Source organism: Loxodonta africana, chromosome 17 (genome assembly GCF_030014295.1).
Source record: "Loxodonta africana isolate mLoxAfr1 chromosome 17, mLoxAfr1.hap2, whole genome shotgun sequence".
NCBI lineage: Eukaryota > Metazoa > Chordata > Mammalia > Proboscidea > Elephantidae > Loxodonta > Loxodonta africana.
The window spans coordinates 50819619-50839084 of record NC_087358.1 but is presented as its reverse complement, the minus strand read 5'-3'; positions in this window follow the sequence as shown (position 1 = coordinate 50839084).

Here is a 19466-nt window from a genome sequence, read left to right as displayed (position 1 = left end):
AGAAATATTTGGGTTCCTGTCTGGGTGATGCTGTCATGTGTCTTAATCTCAGATTGTTGTCTAATGTTGTTAGTTCTCTGTCCCAAGGATTCCCTTTAATATTTCTTGTAAGGTTTGTCTGGTTTTTACAAATTCCCTTAATTTCTGTTTATCTGGGAATGTCCTGATTTCATCACTGTATTTGAGAGACATTTTTCCTGGATATATGATTCTTGGTTGGCAATTCTTTTCTTTCAGTGTTCTATATATGTCATTCCTTTGCCTTCTTGACTGCATGCTTTCTGCAGAGAAAACAGTGCCTTCATACTGGTGCTCCTTTGTAAGTGATATTTTGTTTTTCATGAGCTGCTCTCAGAATTCTTTGTCTTTGGTTTTGGAAAGTTTAATTATGACATATCTTGGTGACTTTCTTTCAGGGTCTATCTTATTTGGGGTTTGTCTTTCATGACAATTGGAACGCTTTCTACCAAAATCTTCAAAATTTCTCTCTGCACGTTTTTCCTCCCCCTTTTCTGGAATTCCAATTACACTTATATTATCCTCTTGATAGTGTCCCACATAATTCTTAGGCTTTCATCTTCTTTCTTCTTTCTTTTTTTGATTGTTCGTTAAACAAATTAATATCAGTAAATATGTCCTTTATTTTGCTGATTCGTTCTTCCGTTGATTCAATTCTACTTCTATCTCCTTCCACTCAGTTTTCTATTTCTGACATTTTACTGTTCATTTTCTAGATTTCTAGTTGTAGCTTTTGTAAGGTATCTATTTATTTATTTATTTTGTAATTTTGTTCTTTTATTGTTTTCCTGAATTCTAGGGAATTGTCTGTGTTTTTCTTGATCTCTTTGAGGATCCTATATATGTCTTTTTAATTCCTTATCAAGTAGTTCTATTACCATTTCTTCCTAAGGAAGGTTTTCTCCCCCTTTATTTTGCTCATTTGTTTGAGCGATCCTATCCTGTTTCTTCATACAATTAGCTATTGTCGGCTGTCTCCAAGACATTAAGGGGTTCATTTATTTATTTTCATATTTCTTTATTGATTGTATGTATGTTTGTTTTGTGCTGATTTCTTTTGTTTTTTGTTTGATGTATCTGGAGCTTTGTTTCTTCTCTTTCCCTTTAGGATGCCTTTCTTCTTTTGCATTACTTTAATTGTTATTGTTCTGTGGTTCTGCTCAATGTGTGATTTGGGTGGTGTCTGTCAGCTGGGTGTGATTTCTTCTCCCTAGATGAGTATGGCGTATCAAACCCACATGCAAGTCCTCTGTTGTTAGGCTCGTATATCTTCCATTATCGGATTGAGTGGAGATGAAAGAGCAGGTTCTTTCCTTGATATTGGATGACAAGTGTTGTGTGGTCAAGGTCCTTCCACAGGCCTTGTGGGACTGTGAGGTCCTTTTAGGTTGGTGCTAGAAATTAGTGCATTCTCTGGGGATCAATGCTGGATGTCTCTGTATCTGCTGTGAGGGAGTGATACCCAAATGGATGGAGTAATGCCTGCTGTAAGTGCACAAACTGGTGTTTCAGTAGATGGTGGGGTATCAAGGAATTTCAGTGCAAGTCCAGATGGTGTGCAGGAACTGTTTTGTTGTAGGTTGTGTGATGTTGCAGCCAGGTGGACATTGGATGAGGGCTTTAGGATCCCCTCCTCTTCATTTGGTGGAGGTACAGATGGTGACTGTAAGGATGTGACTGATGTTGCTGGTAAGGTGATGTGTCTGTCTGGCCAGTCCCTGGGGCATGGATGCAGGGAGCATTCTTGCTGGTTGGGCACTGTGTGCATGTACCACCAGTTGCCAGCTGATCAGGGCAAGGGTGCAAGGGTCACTGGTCATTGGGTGTGTGGCGTGGTAACTTGTACTGTCAGTTGCCAGGTGGTCAGTGTAACAGGGGCCGGGGGGTGGTCTTGCACCTCTGGTCACGAGTCTGGCATTGGAAGCATATACCACCAATCACCAGGCAGGCAAGGCAGCATGAAGGTGGTCAGAGTAGTCCAGGTGCAAGTCCAACAGTGTGGAGTATGTTCCAGGGATCGCCAAGTGGGCAGGGCAGTGTGAGGATGGGTGGGCATGGGCACGAACCTCCAGTTGCAGGTCCAATGGAACAGGAAGGCACAACACAGATCTCTGGTGTAGTGAAGTGTCATGGATATAGGTGGGAGCAAGCATGAGCTTCTGATCATAGGTATGATGGTACAGGAGTGCATGCCACAGGTCACCAGGAAAGAGGAAAGGGGCTCACCCCTGGACACTTGGAGATGGAGAGAGGTGGAAGGGGAGAGAATGTTCCCCCAGTCTCTAGCATGGGTGCCAGGGCACCCCCCACAGAGTACAGCTGGTGATCAGGACCCAGCCCCAACCAAATGAAAGGAGTAATGGGCTGTTTAGAGGCCAGTCAGGCAGGAGATCTCTAGGCACCACTCCAGTGATCCTCCACTCTGCCAGGGCTACCTGCCAAATGATCAGGGACTGCTGCTGGTGAGCAGTTTTGTCCCTATTTTTTGTCTCCTTGAAATACTGGTGGCGTAGTGGTTAAGTGCTATGGCTGCTAACCAAAAGGTCGGCAGTTCAAATCTGCCAGGCGCTCCTTGGAAACCCTATAGGGCAGTTCTACTCTATCCTGTAGGGTCTCTATGAGTTGGAATTGACTCAATGGCACTGAGTTTTTGAGTCCTGCTCTAGGGTCACTTGGATTCTTAGGGCTCTGTCCCACCTACCTGCACTTTTCCACCTTAGATCCAGTTTCCGTTCTGCTCCCTTGCTTCACTTCAGGTTTGTCTACACAGTATCTCTGTCTCCTATCGGGGAGTCCATGAAGTTGCTTTCCTGTGCTCCTCACCCAGGAATGCTGCTTGCTTTGTCTCAAGATGGCCATGCTCTGCCGGGTCAGTTGGTAGGGTGCTTACAGTCCATGAGTCTCCTCATTCACTGTTTTCATTCAATTTCTCCTTCCCTTTGGTGTTCGATCTAATTCTTCTTCCTTCCGTTGCTCTGAGTTCCCAGACTGACGTCTGTATTGTTTCACTTAGTTTCTCAGTTCTTTGCTTGGTAGGGGGATGGCATGGTGTGTGTGACTAAGCTGCCATCTTGAGCCTTCTCTACATTTAGTTTTGATGCCACATCTAGGAGGGATGTAGGCAACCAGAAATGTGTTCAGAAGAAAGTGACCAGAACAGTGATGGCATTCTGAATCTCGTTATGTGCAGAATGATGGAAGAATGTGGACGTTTAGTCTAAGAAGTAAAAAGGGAGAGACCTGATAAATACTTCAAGGGTTGTCATTTTCAGGGGGAGTTGGCATTCTCCTGTGTAGCCTCAGAGAGCAGTGCCAGAGCCAATGAGAAGAGATGCCTAGAGCAATGAGGGGCATCCAAAGGCAGAATGGGTCACCTCAGGAGGTCAGTCACCAGAGCAATTCAAGCCCTTCTGTTTGTCCTTCTTTGGAAAAGATCCAATAGTCAGATGGGTGGATGAGCAAGGTGACCTTTACTGTTCCTTCTCGACTGAGTAAGGAGTCTATGAAATAGAGAAAGAAGCTTGACAAAAAGTGGAGACAAAAATGAGCAAATGCTAGGTGTTTATTACTGCTGTAAATAAAACCATTTCTCTCTAAGGACTAGCAATACATCATTCATTATCACAGGAGGATATTTTTAGTATATTTTGCTGACATATATAGAAGAAGCTTTGTGAAATTAATGACTATTAAGGCATTCTTGGTACCACTTATTTAGCAAGAGTATCACCTATTAGTAAGTTTTATGTTTTGCTAATGAGATAAAAATATCTTCTCTTTTTAACTATAAAACTCATATTTTTTTCTCCACCTAATATGTCAATTCTTTCCATGTGCCTCATATAAGGCTGTCATATCTCATTAGCAAATTTAATTTTTATCTGACCGGTTGGAAACCATCATGTTAATGGCAACCCTTATTAATAAACTTCATGAAGAAGTGCAATGCCTTCACTTCATATTCATTCCTGAATTCTTTATTGCTGCTAATGCAACTATAATTTATTAAGATGTGATTGTCTTTAGTGGTGCGACCATCTGTGTTATTAACACCAAAGCAAAACAAAATCTGCTCCTTTTATCTTACTTCCACCCTCCTCCTACCCTATTCAATGATCATTTTATTTGGACTTGCCTAAGAGATATTAAGAGATATGGACAGTTTCCAGATTTTAAGAATCTCCATTCTGGGAGCTTTTGGAGTCCTACCTTTTCTCTGTAGACAGGAGAAATCACTAAGACTCTGACAATACATATTATAATAATATATGCAGATATCCATAATTATTAACTACCAAAGGTGTTGAAATTATCTGAGTAACATGTTCTTCTGTGAGACTGTAATCTGTTTTGAAATTGTACTCGTTGTGTTGTTAGGTGCTGTTGAGTTGATTCTAACTCATTGTGACTCCATGTACAAGACAGTGAAACACTGCCCAGTCCTGCTCCATCTTCACAATCATTGTTGTTTGAGCCTATTGCTGCGGCCACTGTGTCAATCCATCTCATTTTGGGTCTTCCTCCTTTTTGCCAACCCTCTATTTTACCAAGCATGATGTCCTTCTTCAAGGACTGATCCCTCTTAATAACATGTCCAAAGTATCTGAGATGAACATGCAGGCAAGTTTCATTCTAAAGGAATGGTAAATAGTTCAGACACTGAGTTGGGGCTGGGCTGTGAAGGGGTCCATATGCCAGGCTAATGAATTGGGGCTTAGTCCTGTTAGCCAAGGGAGCTATGGAAGGGGTCCTTTAAAGACTGTTATTAATGACCTATTAAAAGAAGAATGTCAGGTTATAGATGCCATTCATCTGGCTTGCTGACTGGATTATCAGAAGAGCATGGCTCCTTTTTTGCTTATTTTAACCTGCCTTCCCCCAAGCTGACATCACCATTCACCTCCCCTTCTACACTATCCAGGAGGCATCTAATGTAATTGAACATCCATAGCAAGTTTTATGTCCGCAGTGAATGGAGTCATTCATTCTGGCTACAGGATCTTCATTATAATTGCATGAAGCTTTCATTGTAAGCCATATTGTGAGAGTATAGTCAATACTGGCACAAGGAGAACTGCCTGGTAAAAAAAGCCAGCTTCAAATGTCATGTCCAGTTTTTACATGTAAAGTGAATGGGAGCTTAAAAAAAAAAATCCATTGCCCATTATCTTTGTGATTCATCTTCTTCCCATCAGCACCAGGACACCTCAGATTACATTGTCTAGCTCTGGGGGAAGAGATCTAGGACAGGTTGAAGGGAAGGGATAGCCAAAGTGGAGTCAGAGGCTCTCCTCTAAGGCTCCAGCTGTAGACAGTGTGCTCCATGCTGATAGTCGAGCCAAGGCCTTCCAGAATGATGGCTGAAAAAGCCTTTATAGAACACAGTGTGAACTCTGAAGCCTACTGCTCCCTGCAGGAATAGAAGCAAGGAACAGTAGGAGCGGACTGTAATTTTCTTTGTCTGTGGTGGCAGAGCAAGGGAAAAAAGTGTCACAAACATGAGGGAGAGGAAACGGGAGACCTTTATGTTGAATCACTAAATTCACTGGAGGCTGAAAACCACAAAGGGTAAGTTCACCTGAAGCACTATTTGGCTTTTCACCTCGTATGTTTTAGGACCTTGGGTGCAGGTAGTTTTGGCAGGGAGAAATCATCTTGCCTAAAACATTAGGCTTAAGCTATGAGGTCCTGGGTGACTGTTTGTGTGAGGGTCCTATCAGAAAAGCAAAACACTAGAAGGTATGTGTATAGAGGGATAGGTAGGTAGATAGACAGGCAGAGAGAAATAAAGACAGAAATAGAGATAGATGATAGACAGAGAGAGATGACAGGTGTATGTATGTGTATATGTATGTTGTTAGCTGCTGTCAAGTCAGCCCCCAACTCATGGCGATCCCATGCACAACAAAACAAAATGCTACCCAGCCCTGCACCACCCCTATGATCAGTTGTGGATCAGACCATTGTGAGTCATGCAATGCATCTTCTCCATTTCCCACTATTCTTGCCCGTATATCTAGAAACAAGCATTTGCCTTCACCAGCTTCATGCAGTAGCTCCCCCAGGGCAACAGAGCACCATAAAAACTGTACCAAAGCGGTAAATAAGACAAGGCAAAAATTATCAAGGTCACCACCTTATTTTAGGCTCACTGATTATCCATAGATTTCCAGCAACTAAATTTTATTCTTACTTATCTAGTACCCTTCCACGTGCTCAGTCCTGTGTTATCCACAATAGTGACTACCAAGTCATAAAAGACCAAACAATTTATTTTAGATCCACAGCCAGCTTGCATTTCCTTAAAGGTTCTAATCCATGTCCAGCGATGTCCTAGATCTTACCTACTCAGTGTGATCTATGGACCAGTAGCATCAGCATCTCCCAGGAGCTTGTTAGAAATGCAGGAAATATGGCCCCTCCTCAGATCAACTGCATCAGTTTAACAAGTGATCAAGGTGATTCATATGTATATTAATTTTTGAGACCTACAATCCTTAAACCATCAGATTAGCATCTAAAGACCTAGGCTGGAGTCCTAGCATTGCTAAATTTCTACCCATATGATCCTTGGAAAACCACTCTGCATCTCTGACTCTCAATTTCCTCAACCGTATATTGAACACTGTAAAGTGACTCAAGAGCCATTTGCATATAGATACTACCCTGTAACGATTTCCTGGATGGTGCAAGTGGTTAACGCACTGTGCTGCTAACCTAAAGGTTGGAGGTTTGAATACATCTAGAGGCACCTAAAAAGAAAGGCCTGGTGATCTACTTCTAAAATTTCAGCCATTGAACTTTAGGGAGCACAGTTCTACTCTGACACACACGGGAACACCGTGAGTTGGAGACAACATGACGGCAGCTGGTTTGATATTTTGGTTTTATCCTGTAGCTACTGAGTCAGAATTTTTCAGAGGTTTATATTTTTAACAAGTTTGTAGGTGATTCTTCTGTATAGTTTTATTTAAGTGTCACTGTAATGAATAAGGAGCCCTGGGTGTCACAGTGGTTAAGAGCTCAGCTGCTAACCGTAAGGTCGGCAGTTTGAATCTACCAGCTGCTCCTTGGAAACCCTATGGGGCAGTTCTACTCTGTCCTGTATGGTTGCTGTGAGTCAGAATCAACTCGACGGCAATGGGTTTGTTTTTTGTTTGTAGTCAGTAAATACAAGATAAAGTCTTTACTACATTGATATCCATGCCAGTGATGTGAGAGTTGGCTTTAGTAACACTGAGAAGCAGTGATTTAGATAGTTCTCTTAGTAAGTTGATATCTGTACTGTATTTTGTCTTTCTTATTTAGCCTCCATCATAGATTAAGAATTGGTAGGCTTTCCTGAAACTGAATCATAACAGGAGGGTTGCATTGTGGGAGAACAGCCACGGCTGGCAATCATTCTAAAACATCCTCCCAAGACAAAGGAGAATGGTGCCTGATGGGTTATTGTTATTAGTATTCATTGGTCTTCTGATTTGTCTAAGAATATAAAAAAAGTTTTCAAGGAGATGTGGCTTCCCACTTTTCAACTTCACAGAATGTTTCTACACCTGGCAGTTAAATAAAATAGTGAAAACCAAGTTCTTTCTTCTCACTGCTGTGCAAGCTTTCTAGATCAAAGAAATCCCTCCAGTAAAAAGGCCCATAAAATTAAGCTAGGGAGTAAAAAGATAGAAATTAACATTTAGTGAACCTCTACTATGTACTAGTCACTGTACTTGTCAATGGAAACTCTGGCGGCATAGTGGTTAAGTGCTATGGCTGCTAACTGAAAGGTCCACAGTTCAAATCCACCAGGTGCTCATTGGAAACTCTATAGGGCAGTCCTACCCTGTTCTATAGGGTCGCTATGAGTTGGAATTGGAATCGACTCAACGGCAATGGGTTTGGTTTTTTGTTTTGGTACTTGTTGATATACCTATCTATTCAGTAGATGCCCACTGCAGTCCTATGACGAAGGGACCATTGGTTGGAATGAGTATTGGACACAAATACCCCTACATACTATTTTAATATATGGGTTCTTTTTTTAATTTAATTTAATTTACTTTCTTGTTGTTGTTAAGCATCTACACAGCAAAACATACACCAATTCAACAGTTTCTACATATGCAATCCAGTGACACTGATTACATTCTTCAAGTTGTACAACCATTCTCACCCTCCTTTTCTTAGTCGTTCCTCCCCCGTTAACATAAATTCATTGCCCCCTAAATTTCCCATCTAATCTCCTGAGCTGCTGTGTCATTTTGATCCCAAATAGATAGATCTTAAAAGAGCATAATGCTCAAGGCAAACATTCTTTACTAGTTAAGCTAAACTATTGTTTAGTTTTAAGAAGACTTCAGGGGATATTTTTGGTTTAAGTTTTAAAGATTATCTCTGGGCAATAGTTTCAGTGGTTCATCCAGCCTCAATGGCTCCAGAAAGTCTGGACTGCACAAGAATTTGAAATTCTGTTCAGATGCATGGTTTCTTAATCTGGATTCCAGTTAGTTCACAGTTTTCATCAGGATCTCAGAAAAAAAATAAAAGCTGAGAACTAATACTCTGAGAATGCTTAACTTAAAATTCATTCACGAGTTAATCCCATGGTTCTCAACCTCACACCTCACAGGATCACTCAACTGAACTCATGAAATGTTGTTTAGTGCCTGGTCTATGCTCTGAACCCCTAATCTCAAGGGGCATGTAGCTAATTTGCAGGGTGAGGAAGGGTGACACCAGCCCTAAATGATGATGATGACATCGCATATGAAGATTGTCTCACATCCTATGTAGGGGCATGTTGTATATTTAGACATCGGAGCATTTGCTTGAATCTGCACTTAAAAAAATCACTCTGGCAGTATTTTGTAGGGTGATTGTAAGAGAAAAAGAAACCTGGGGCAGAGAAGGAGGCTATAGTCAAACCAAAGATCTACAACAAGTGAGAGTAGGAAGGGGCAGCCCACAGCGGAAACCCCGCAAGCAAAATGCCATGACTGGCCCAGGCATTTTCAGTAGGATTGTCAGGAAGGAGGGCAGCATAGAGGGAAACATCGAGAGATGGCACGGAGACTGCACTGTACTGCGCCTCGGTTCTAACTCTGAGTCTGCCACCTTAATTGTAAAATGGGCATGGTAAACTTACAGGGCTGTTTTGAGCAGGGGAGCCGACATGCAAAGTGCCTCATCCAGAAAGCTACCCTTTCCTTGGCCTCCTCCTTTCCCTAAATCCTTTTTATTCAACGAGTGGTGCATGAACAGCCAACAGCAGCATATTCTGGAAACAGGCAAGAAATGCAGACTCCCTGGCTCCACCCCAGACCTACAGAATTAGAATCTGCATTTAGATGAGATCCCAGAAGATTTCAAAACACATTAAATTTTGAGAGGCATTGCCCTAAGTCATCCTCCACAATGCTCCCCAGCCGGGTGCCCCCAACTTCTGACTCCTGAGCTTTGTTGTTGTTAGTTGCTGTCAGGTCAGTTCCAACTCAGGACTACCCTATGTGAGCAGAGTAGAACTACCTCACAGGGTTTTCAAGGCCATGGCCTTTCAGACGCAGATCATTAGGCCTGTCTTCTTAGGTACCTCTGGACAGGTTTGAGCTGCCAGCCTTTCAGCTAGCAACTGAGCGCTAAACTGTTTGCACCACCAGGGACTGTTTATTTCCCTCACTTCTATCTTCCAAGAAAAAAATTAGGGAGAGATGAAACGAAGTGGAAAAAATATAGCAGAGCCTAGAAGAATGTCCTGTGACTATAAGTCCAATGACTATATAACATTAATTTGTTCTTTTGGTAAAACTATTGCTAAAGAGCATTTGAAAAACAGCTCTAAAAAGTGAGTTTCAGAAATATTTGAATAAAAAGTGCTTCCAAAGAAAAACCAGTTGGTATTTTTTTCTGCTGTGTTTGTGGGGGTGGGAGGGTGTCTTATTATTTTATTGGCACCCTTATACTCAAGCTTTCAAAAATGACTGATAAAAGGGGAAAGCAGTGCTTTAGGGACAGCAGTAATCTAGGTTTATAAGGAAACAAGCAAGATCTGTGGTTGAGAGAGAAGAAGCTTTGATTTTGTGGATTAAGGATCAAACTCAGCCCTGAACGACTTTGCCTTTGGCCACCATTCAAGCCAAAGCTTAAATTTAGGCTCTTGACATTGTGAAGCAACAACACAAAGGATCAAAGGCGAGCAAGGGTTGGTTCAGGCTCTGCCAAGACAAATATTCTCTGCATAACATCCTTCAGCAAAGGGAACCTGCTAAACTGCTGAGCCGATGGCTCCAAGAAGCAAAACAGATTATTATTACCATTATTGACAACATTCTGGTCACTCACAAGGCAGCTTTTAACTTGTTCAAGAACTTAGCTGAGAAGTGACAGAGCTAGTTCTTTATTCACTATGACACTGACACTGTTACTCTAAAATTGTGTTACAAGTGATAGAATATCCAAATCAATGGTATACCCTCTTCATCCGTATATTTCTCACTTATTTACACTGAAATAACATCAGGGAATGTTCTGTTCAGTTGCCGATTTTTAGCAGGCTGACATGCAAATTTGTGAAGTGTTCCCTATTTTTTGTAAACCCTAGTGGTGTAGTGGTTAAGAGCTATGGCTGCTAACCAAAAAGTCGGCAATCTGAATCTACCAGGTCCTCCTTGGAAACTCTATAGGGCAGTTCTACTCTGTCCTATAGGGTCACTATGAGTCAGAATCCACTAACCAGCAATGGGTTTGGTTTGGTTTTTAGGGCATTCAGTAAAAGAGCCTTGTTGGTGCCGTGGTTAAGCTCTCAGCTGCCAACTGAAAGGTTGTTGGTTCGAACTCACCAGCTGCTGCAAGAAGAAAGATGTGTTAATCTGCTTCTGTAAAGATTTATACCTTGGAAACCCTATGGGGCAATTCTACCCTGTCCTATAGGGTTGCTATGAGTCAGAATCAACTTGATGGCAATGGGTTAGGGGATTCAGTAGGATATTCTCAGGTAGATTTTGGAAAAGTATTTTGAGAACTGTTCTAGGGAGACATGGGGCTCGTTTGGATGACTTCTTGAGGTGTTGATCCAGGGCTGTCTATTTTGTGGCTCTTGTTTTCTCAGGCATAGTCCTTGGAGATCACCTAGCTGTCCTCTCTGTGTTTGGAATCAGATTCAATGGCAACGAGTTTTTTTACTTTTTTTAGAGAAGGATAGAAGATCTTTTCTATATATGGTGTTTGGTAGTCAACTAACTACACCTGACCGAACAATCAAAAGTAGATATGCTGAAACTGAAAGTAATAACTAAATTAGTGGAAGGAATTATAAGAAGTACAATTTTTGCTTAAAAGAAGTACATTTTTACTTCTAGACCTAGAACCAGCTACAGCTGTTTGTTTTTTTTTTTAAAGTATATTTCACAATTTCCCATGGTAACTCCCTCCATTATCTTTAGGAAATTTTCTTTACAGTTTTCCTAACTCTGTCATGAGATACGGTACTTGTTTCTTGTCCTAAGTCTTAATGTTTTATTTGGTGCTTGTCCAAGCCCTTAGGACTCTGTGTGCCTCTTTTTCTTTTTTTTTTTCCTGTACCATAAAAATAAAAATTTTTAAATGGCTCTGAGACTTTATTGTGCTATAAACTACTAAAATTCCTTGGTATTGTCCAACAGATTGATGATCCTTAAACTTCATTATGAAATAATTCAGTCAGCAAGGTAGTTATCTCATCAGATTTTATTTTCCTGGCTATACTTTTCAGTTTGATACCTAGCCTTTGCCTTTCAACATGTCCAGAATTACATTTTAACTCACCTGTGTGATCCACGGAAACCCTGGTGGTATAGTGGTTAAGTGCTACAGCTGCTAACCAAAGGGTTGGCAGTTTAAATCTGCCAGGCGCTCCTTGGAAACTCTATGGGGCAGTTCTACTCTGTCCTATAGGGTCACTATGAGTCAGAATCGACTCGGCGGCACTGGGTTTGGTTTTTTTGGTTTGGTGTGATCCACATGTGGCTATTTATATTTACACTTAAATCTTAATTTCAAATTCAGTTCATCAGTCACATCAAATGCTCAATAGTTACATGTGGCTGGTGGTTACTATATTGGACAGTGCAGATACAGAACATTATTATCATCACGGAAAGTTCTATTGGATAAAACTATTCTAGATTCTTCTCTCACACTTCAAAACTCCCACCCGTATTAGCATATAAGCAGAACACTTAGCTTCTATATAAATTTCATCTGCCTCATTTGAAAAGTGAGAAGAGCACTTTTCTGGTTCAGGAAAGAGGACTGACCTAGATTACCTTTGAGGTGTCTTACTAGTAGATAGCCTCATTTCTGTGGATCCGCTAAGAGTTGACCCTTGGTCAGGAAGATAACTCCATTATAATAATGTTTCTCTGGGAAAAATCAAATTTGAATTACATCATCTCAGCTCACAGCCTCTTTGCCAAGAATATAACCTACTTAAGTGTGGGCACTGTTTTCCAACTTCGCAAATTCCTTATTTGGTTCAATATGGCGGGTGGTACTTAAACCGTGTCAAATTTTTCACACCCCAGCAGGCCTAGAAAACTGTGATAAGGGAATCAACCTCTCTAAGGAGGGTCACAGCATCCCTACAAGAAGACATCTGGGAAGCAGAAAATTCATTTAAAAATGCAAACTACATAGTCCTGCAAGTAATTAATTGGGGAACATAAGTTGTATTTGATCTAAAACGGAACCTTTGATTACATTTAATGTCTGCTGGATGATTAATGTGTAAAGTGTTTGCTATTTACTAAACAAGGGATTTGTCTTTTCTTTACCACTTGGAATATCTTGCTTAAAACACTTAGTTTCAGAGATGTGATCATTTCTTTGGCACTTACTGGACTGTTAAATTGGATTCATGCTGTCCTTCCACGTTTCCCAGCCTACTCAGGAAGTATGAAAATGGGAACTGATGAGCAAGGCCTGAACATGTTTCAACATCTACTGTGTTAATGTTTATTAATGCAAGTCAGCCCTGCACATAGATCTACTACCAGGACCAAGATAAATGGTGAACAGTATGCTTTGCTACTTGGGCAACTTCCCCTCCACTGTCTAAAACAGAATAAGTTTCCTAACTTGGGCTTTTATCACAACCTTATTGAAATCATTTTATATCAGAAACCATGTAAAATACCCAGATGTGTTTGAATGGCAACAATTCCTAATACAAGGTAAAACAGAAAAGGTTATCAATCTTTCACCTTTTAGCAGGGCTTTGAACTGGCTTGTTCCAGTTCGAACTCCTGCTGAGAATTTGCATTGCATCCGAGATATATACTGAATCACAATATATTTTAACAACACCCCCATGTGATTCTTATGTGTAATAAATTTTAAGAACCACTGCTCTACTGGTGTTTCTCAGAATCGGTCCCCAACCAGCAGCATTAGCATTGTCTGGGAACTTGTTAGAAATGCAAATTCTCAGCAGGGATTCAAACCTGAGCCAACTGGTTTGAAGCCCTGCCTTCAAGTAGCAAAATCTTTTCTCTGGATTTTTCTGAGTAGGTGAAACAAATCGGTGGGGAGAGCTGGGTGATTCATTTCATTCTTTCACTAACCTTCTTGGTCTTCAATTATATCAACTCAACTTTGTTGTGTCATCCTTGGCTTCTTGCCTTATGAGGAAACAGAAGGTTGTGGGGCAGCTTCAACAACCAGCAACTTTTATCCTGGGACTTAACAACCCCCAGAAAATGAAAACAAAACTATGTAAACATGTGCATTTTTCTTGGGAGAGAGTTAGTAGCTTTCATGAGATTCTGAAAGGAGTCCATGGCCTAGAGGCAATTAAAAAATTCTAATTTTTCTGGATTAGGAATATAGTCAAGTCACCAACAAAGTTATTGCTTTTGTCACTAGTAGGGGAAGTTCAAAAGCACAGAACAGCAACCAGATCTCTGTAAAGGGAAGCAGAACATGGATGCTTAAGTCAAGATTTACCTTTCCTCTCTCAACTTTTAATAGTTGAGATGTCCTCAATAAGTACTGGTGATGGACTGAAAGTCCTGAAAAATTGACTAGTGATATGCCAGGGCTCTAATGAAAAAGACATCTACCACTATTTATTCCACACCTGATATGCGCCAAGCAAGTGATACAGGTTATTTCATTTAATCTCAATACTCCATCAAAATGGGCATGAATTGCCCCATTTAAAGATGAGAAAACCAAGATGCAGATTGATTAAATAAGTTGTTCAAGATAACAAAGCTAGCACAGCGCAGCACTTAAATTCAAGTCCAAATTTCCCTAATCCGAAAAGCTTGTTTATTAACCTTACCCAAATAGGAATGTCCCTCCATGCTCTAGGCGTGGACCTCCGATTCTCCTGTCATCCCACCTGAAACTGAAAGAGTGGCACGACTCCAGATTCTTCAGGCAGAGCACAGTGAGGCTAATTTTAGACGTCTAAAAAAAAAAAAAAAAAAAAATTTTTTTTTTTTTTTTTAATGAGAGAGGATTAAGGTACTCCCTGTTAGACAGTCAACACAAGTGGCCCTCATTAGCAACATTGAAAAACCAGCTTGTACAGTAGGCAAAGGCAGCAGCCTCTGCTTTCTTTTGTGATTCTCAGCTGGGTTGCCCCTTTAAGAAGCTTAGCCCACATAGTCACATTCATAGATCCTCTAAATCAAAACCTTTTTTTACAAACACCCACAAGTGAGCTCTAACTACCAAGGAGTAAGACATATCTTTTCAGGAAAGAACAGTGAAGAGGTTTATCTGAATGTCAGTGAGTTTCAGCTACTCAAGAGAAAGCCATCTAGAGATGTGATTTTATACAATTTGTGAATTTTATTCAGTTCTGGCAAACTTTTACTGACACCTGCTTTGTGCAGAAATTGTGCAAAATGTATAGCAGAAGATTCCTGTTTCCATGAGTTTGCTGTTCATTGGGAGAGACTGATATACACTCAATATGTGTAGTCTGGCAGACAGTAAGTAAGTCATAAAATCGATTCCCAGCAAAAGTGCAAGAGGAGAGCAGGATAGGGAAAGGGTGATTCTAATGGACCAGTGGGCTAGCCATGACAGACTAGTCTGAGAATGTGAGCCTCCAGACAAATGAAAACAAGTAAGACATTGATGGGGACTAGCATCCCAAAAGCATAGTAGCAGAAGTGTGTTACATATCTGAAAACACAGTCATGGCCTGGGAAGGCCAACAAGTAAAATGGCTATGGAGAGTTAAGACAATGAGCCTAGGAAGATGGGTTGGAAGTAAGGTATGTAGGGCCATCATTGCCAAGTCTAGAAGTTCAGGTTTTATCCTGTAGACCTTTGCTCCTCAAATTGAGGTCCACGGATGGGAAGCCTCGGAAACACCTGGAAACTTGTAAGAAGCCCAGACTCCACCCTACCATAGACCAACTGCATCAGAGTCCGGATTTTTGCAAAATCCCCCAGGTTGAAAAACACTGCTGCACACAATGGGGAGCCATTGAAGTTCCTCAGGGAGAGAAATAACCTGGTCTGAGCTGTGTCTGGGAAATGTAACTGGCAAGTAGTGTGGAGGGCACACAACAGGGCCATTTAACAAGCAGTTATTCAATAATCGAAATCGTTATAAAATATGAATCGTTGTCTTCTGGAATGATGATTATTAAATGATACCCCTTCAGTCACAGCTCCATCATATTTGACTTTCAGGTAACTCAGACTTTTTTTTTTTAATGCATGCTTGTTCATTGAGAGGGAGGATGAGGAAGAAAAATCTGCTTGCTGCCTAAAATAGACATATTTTTTACTTTAATTCACTATCTGGAATCTATGTAGCCATGCTATTTGATTTTGGATGGTTCGAGTTTTTAATATCATCTAAAATAGCCAAGGACCCTGTAATATGAGATAAGATTAATCAGCCAGGCTCAGTGTTCCAATTCCAGAATAGTCTGTAGCATCTCTTTACACCCTCCCCCATTCCCCAAACACTCATTTTGAGATAGCCAAGGTAATTTTCTTCATTTCCTGCCCAGACAGCTGTGGAGTGTTGTAATTCATTGTTAGACAGCTGTGGCAATCCTCCTTAGAAAAGGATACATCTTGTCAAGGATGAGGTTATTCTCAAATTTTTGTTTATTTTTTAAACAGTGATGTACACACCAGATGTAGAAATAGTCTTTGCCTTAGAAACCTCAAAGTGAGGCTTCATCTAACATATGCAGCCCTGCTTGGAAATCAGTGTGACAAATACCCCCCTGGGTTGCTTGTAATCTCAGCTCCTTCTGCAAACAGTCCAGCCTGCTCCTGTTGGAAAATCCTCTGGACTTCTGAAAATAACTCCTTACTAGCTGAGTAAACCTTAATTCTCTCCTACAGGCAGACAAGGAAATGCTGGAAATGCCACACATCTAGTAGGTGAGGAGTTGTCTGTCTTAATCCTCAATTATCTCCTCCCTCCAAATCCACAAAACAGCCCTGCTATCTTCTGATCGTTACTTCAAAACTGTGGAGAAGAGAGGAAAAGAAGAGCTGAAAGAAGATAAAATTTCTCTCTCTCTCTCCCTCTCTCTCTCTCTGTATGTGTGTGTAGCTATGTGGACGGGAGACAGAAACAGCCACATAAAAATTGAAAATTACTTCAGATGACAGCAAGAGAGACAAGACTTGGAAGACACTTAGGAGCATACGTGATTAGAGTGGGTAGGAGGGCCCTGTGAGGTCTAAGAGGTTAGATTATTTGAGAAATGGTGGACATTAGGTTAAGGGAGCTTCCTTATCAGGTCAAGTCCTACACTTTAGAAATCACAAACAGGACAAATATGAAGGAAGCTTTTCTACCATTTAAATGGCTTCTTCTGCTTTTATAGTAACCTCTTATATCGTCGTGACTGCAACAGGTAATTTTTTAAGGCAACTTAAGAGTTGGCAAAATAGGTCCAGAGTGATTAAAGTCCCTCTAATTTCTGTAGTGAAATGATGTTTAGCAGCTATTTCGAGAGTGTCATGGATTGAATTGTGGCCCATCAAAATACGTATCAACCTGGCTAGGCCATGATTCCCAGCATTGTGTGGTTGTCCACCATTTTGGATCTGAAGTAAATGTCTTATGTGTTGTAAATCCTAATCTGCCTGTGGTACGCAACATCCTTATTTGGGTCACATCCCTGATCTGATGTAAGGGAAATTTCCCTAGGGTGTGGCCTGCATTGCATTTTATCTACAAGAGATGAAAGGAGAGAGAAGTGAGCAAAGAGGAGAAGGACCTCCTGCCACCATGAAAGAAGAGCCAGGAGTAGAGTACATCCTCTGGACCCAGGGTCCCTAGACTAAGAAACTCCTAAATCCAAAAGAAAAAATGATAACAAGGACCTTCCCCCAGAGCCAAGAGAGACAGAAAGCTTTCCTCTGGAGCTGGTGCTCTGAATTCAGACTTCTAGCCTCCTAGACTGTGAGATAACACATTTCTATTTGTTAAAGCCATCCACTTCTGCTATAGTAGCACTAGATAACTAAGACAGAGAGTTTACTCAAATTAAAAAAAACAAACAAACATTTTTTCCCATTTCTATTTCAGAATCTCTAATAATCATTAAATTTGGTTTGACAAATAACGCTAGATTCATAACTTCATAAAGTCAGTCACAAGACTCTAATTCCTGAGGTAGGAGGAGATAGTCCTTGTCCACTGGCACAGCCTGAAATTCCTCAGAAACTAGGCAGCAAAAGTCAACTGGTCCAATGCAGTCAACAAACCTCTCTGAGTACTTTAAGTACCTACTACAGACCAGGCACTTTGCTAGGCAGAGAGTGCAAGAAGACAAATAGGGCATAAACCCGGTCTCACAAAACTTACATGTTTGTAAGGAAAACAAATCAAGGAAAAAGCAATTATAATATGCCACCCATACCAAAAAAACCAATTGCCATCAAGTCAACCATAACTCATAGCAACCCATGTGTGTCAGAGTAGACCTGTGCTCCAAAGTTTTTTCAGTTGGCTAATTTTTGGAAGTAGATTACCAGGCCTTTCTTCTGAGGCACCTCTGGGTGGATTCAAACCATGAACCTTTTGGTCAATAGCTGAGGGTGTTAATGGTTTGCACCACCCAGAGACTCCGACTGTAGTACAGGGTTATCAGTATAACAGGGACAGCTACCCGCTGGGGGTCAGGAAAGGCTTCCTGACCAATCGAGGGGAAAAAATCCCTCAAGAGTTAGTTGTCAGCCATTTAAGACACTCCACTGGTCTCACCCCATCTGAAGCAAGCGAGAAAGAAGAAAACCAAAGACACAAGTGTAAGATTAGTCCAAATGACTAATGCACCACAAGTACTACTGCCTCCACCAGCCTGAGTCCAGCACAATGAGATGGTACCCAGCTACCCTGACTGCTCTGACAGGGATCACAATAGATTGGGTCCTGAACAGAGCTGGAGAAAAATGTAGAACAAAATTCTAACACACACACACACACACACACACACACACACACACACACAAAGACCAGACTTACTGGTCTGACAGAGACTAGAGAAACCCCAAGAGCATGGCCCCTGAACACCCTTTTAGCTCAGTAGTGAAGTCACTCCTGAGGTTCACCCTTCAGCCAAAGATTAGTCAGGCCCATAAATCAAAATGAGACTAAAGGGACACGCTAGTCCAGGGGCAAGGACTGGAATACAGGGGAGACAGGAAAGCTGGAAATAAGAAACCCAGGGTAGAAAAGGGGAGAGTGTTGACAGGTCGTGGAGTTGGTAACCAATGCCACAAAACCATATGTGTCCAATTATTTAATGAGAAGCTAGTTTGTTCTATAAACATTTATCTAAAGTACAATTAAAAAAAAAAATAGTTGTTCTCTTCAAAGTTAATTCTGATAGATGTTCTTGTTAGCTCTGAATATGCTCCGCCAAGTTAACCAGCTCTGTGAGTCTAGAGCTCTACTGAAGAATTTAAAGTAGAGTAATCATGGCCACACATAACATGAGATACTTCAGCATCACAGGCCATATCTGAAGAGATTTAAATCCTGCCCTTAAAGTGACTGCTACTTCCTCAGAAAGGCCTCATGGTCCAAATATGTGGTAGGCTGTTGATGGTTGGTTAAGTGGGAAAGGTTGATTATTCAGCAGTGCATCACCATCAAGGCAGCTTATAAAGAGTTAGACAGCCAGGGTTTGAATGTTGGCTCTCCCATTACCTAGATATTTGACCCTGGTCTCAACCTCTCTGTACCACGGTTTGCTCATCTGGGAAATGGGGTTAATAATAATAGCTATCTTAGAAGGTTGTTATGAGAAGTAAATGAATTAATATTTGTACAGTCTTTGGAAAGGTGCTTGGCCCTTAGTAAGTGCTTTGAAAGAGTTCTATTGAATAAAGGAGTCCCTGGATGTTGCAAAAATTTAATGTGCTGAGCTGCTCACTGAAAGGTTAAAAATTCGGGTGCACCCACAGGCACCTTGAGAGAAAGAACT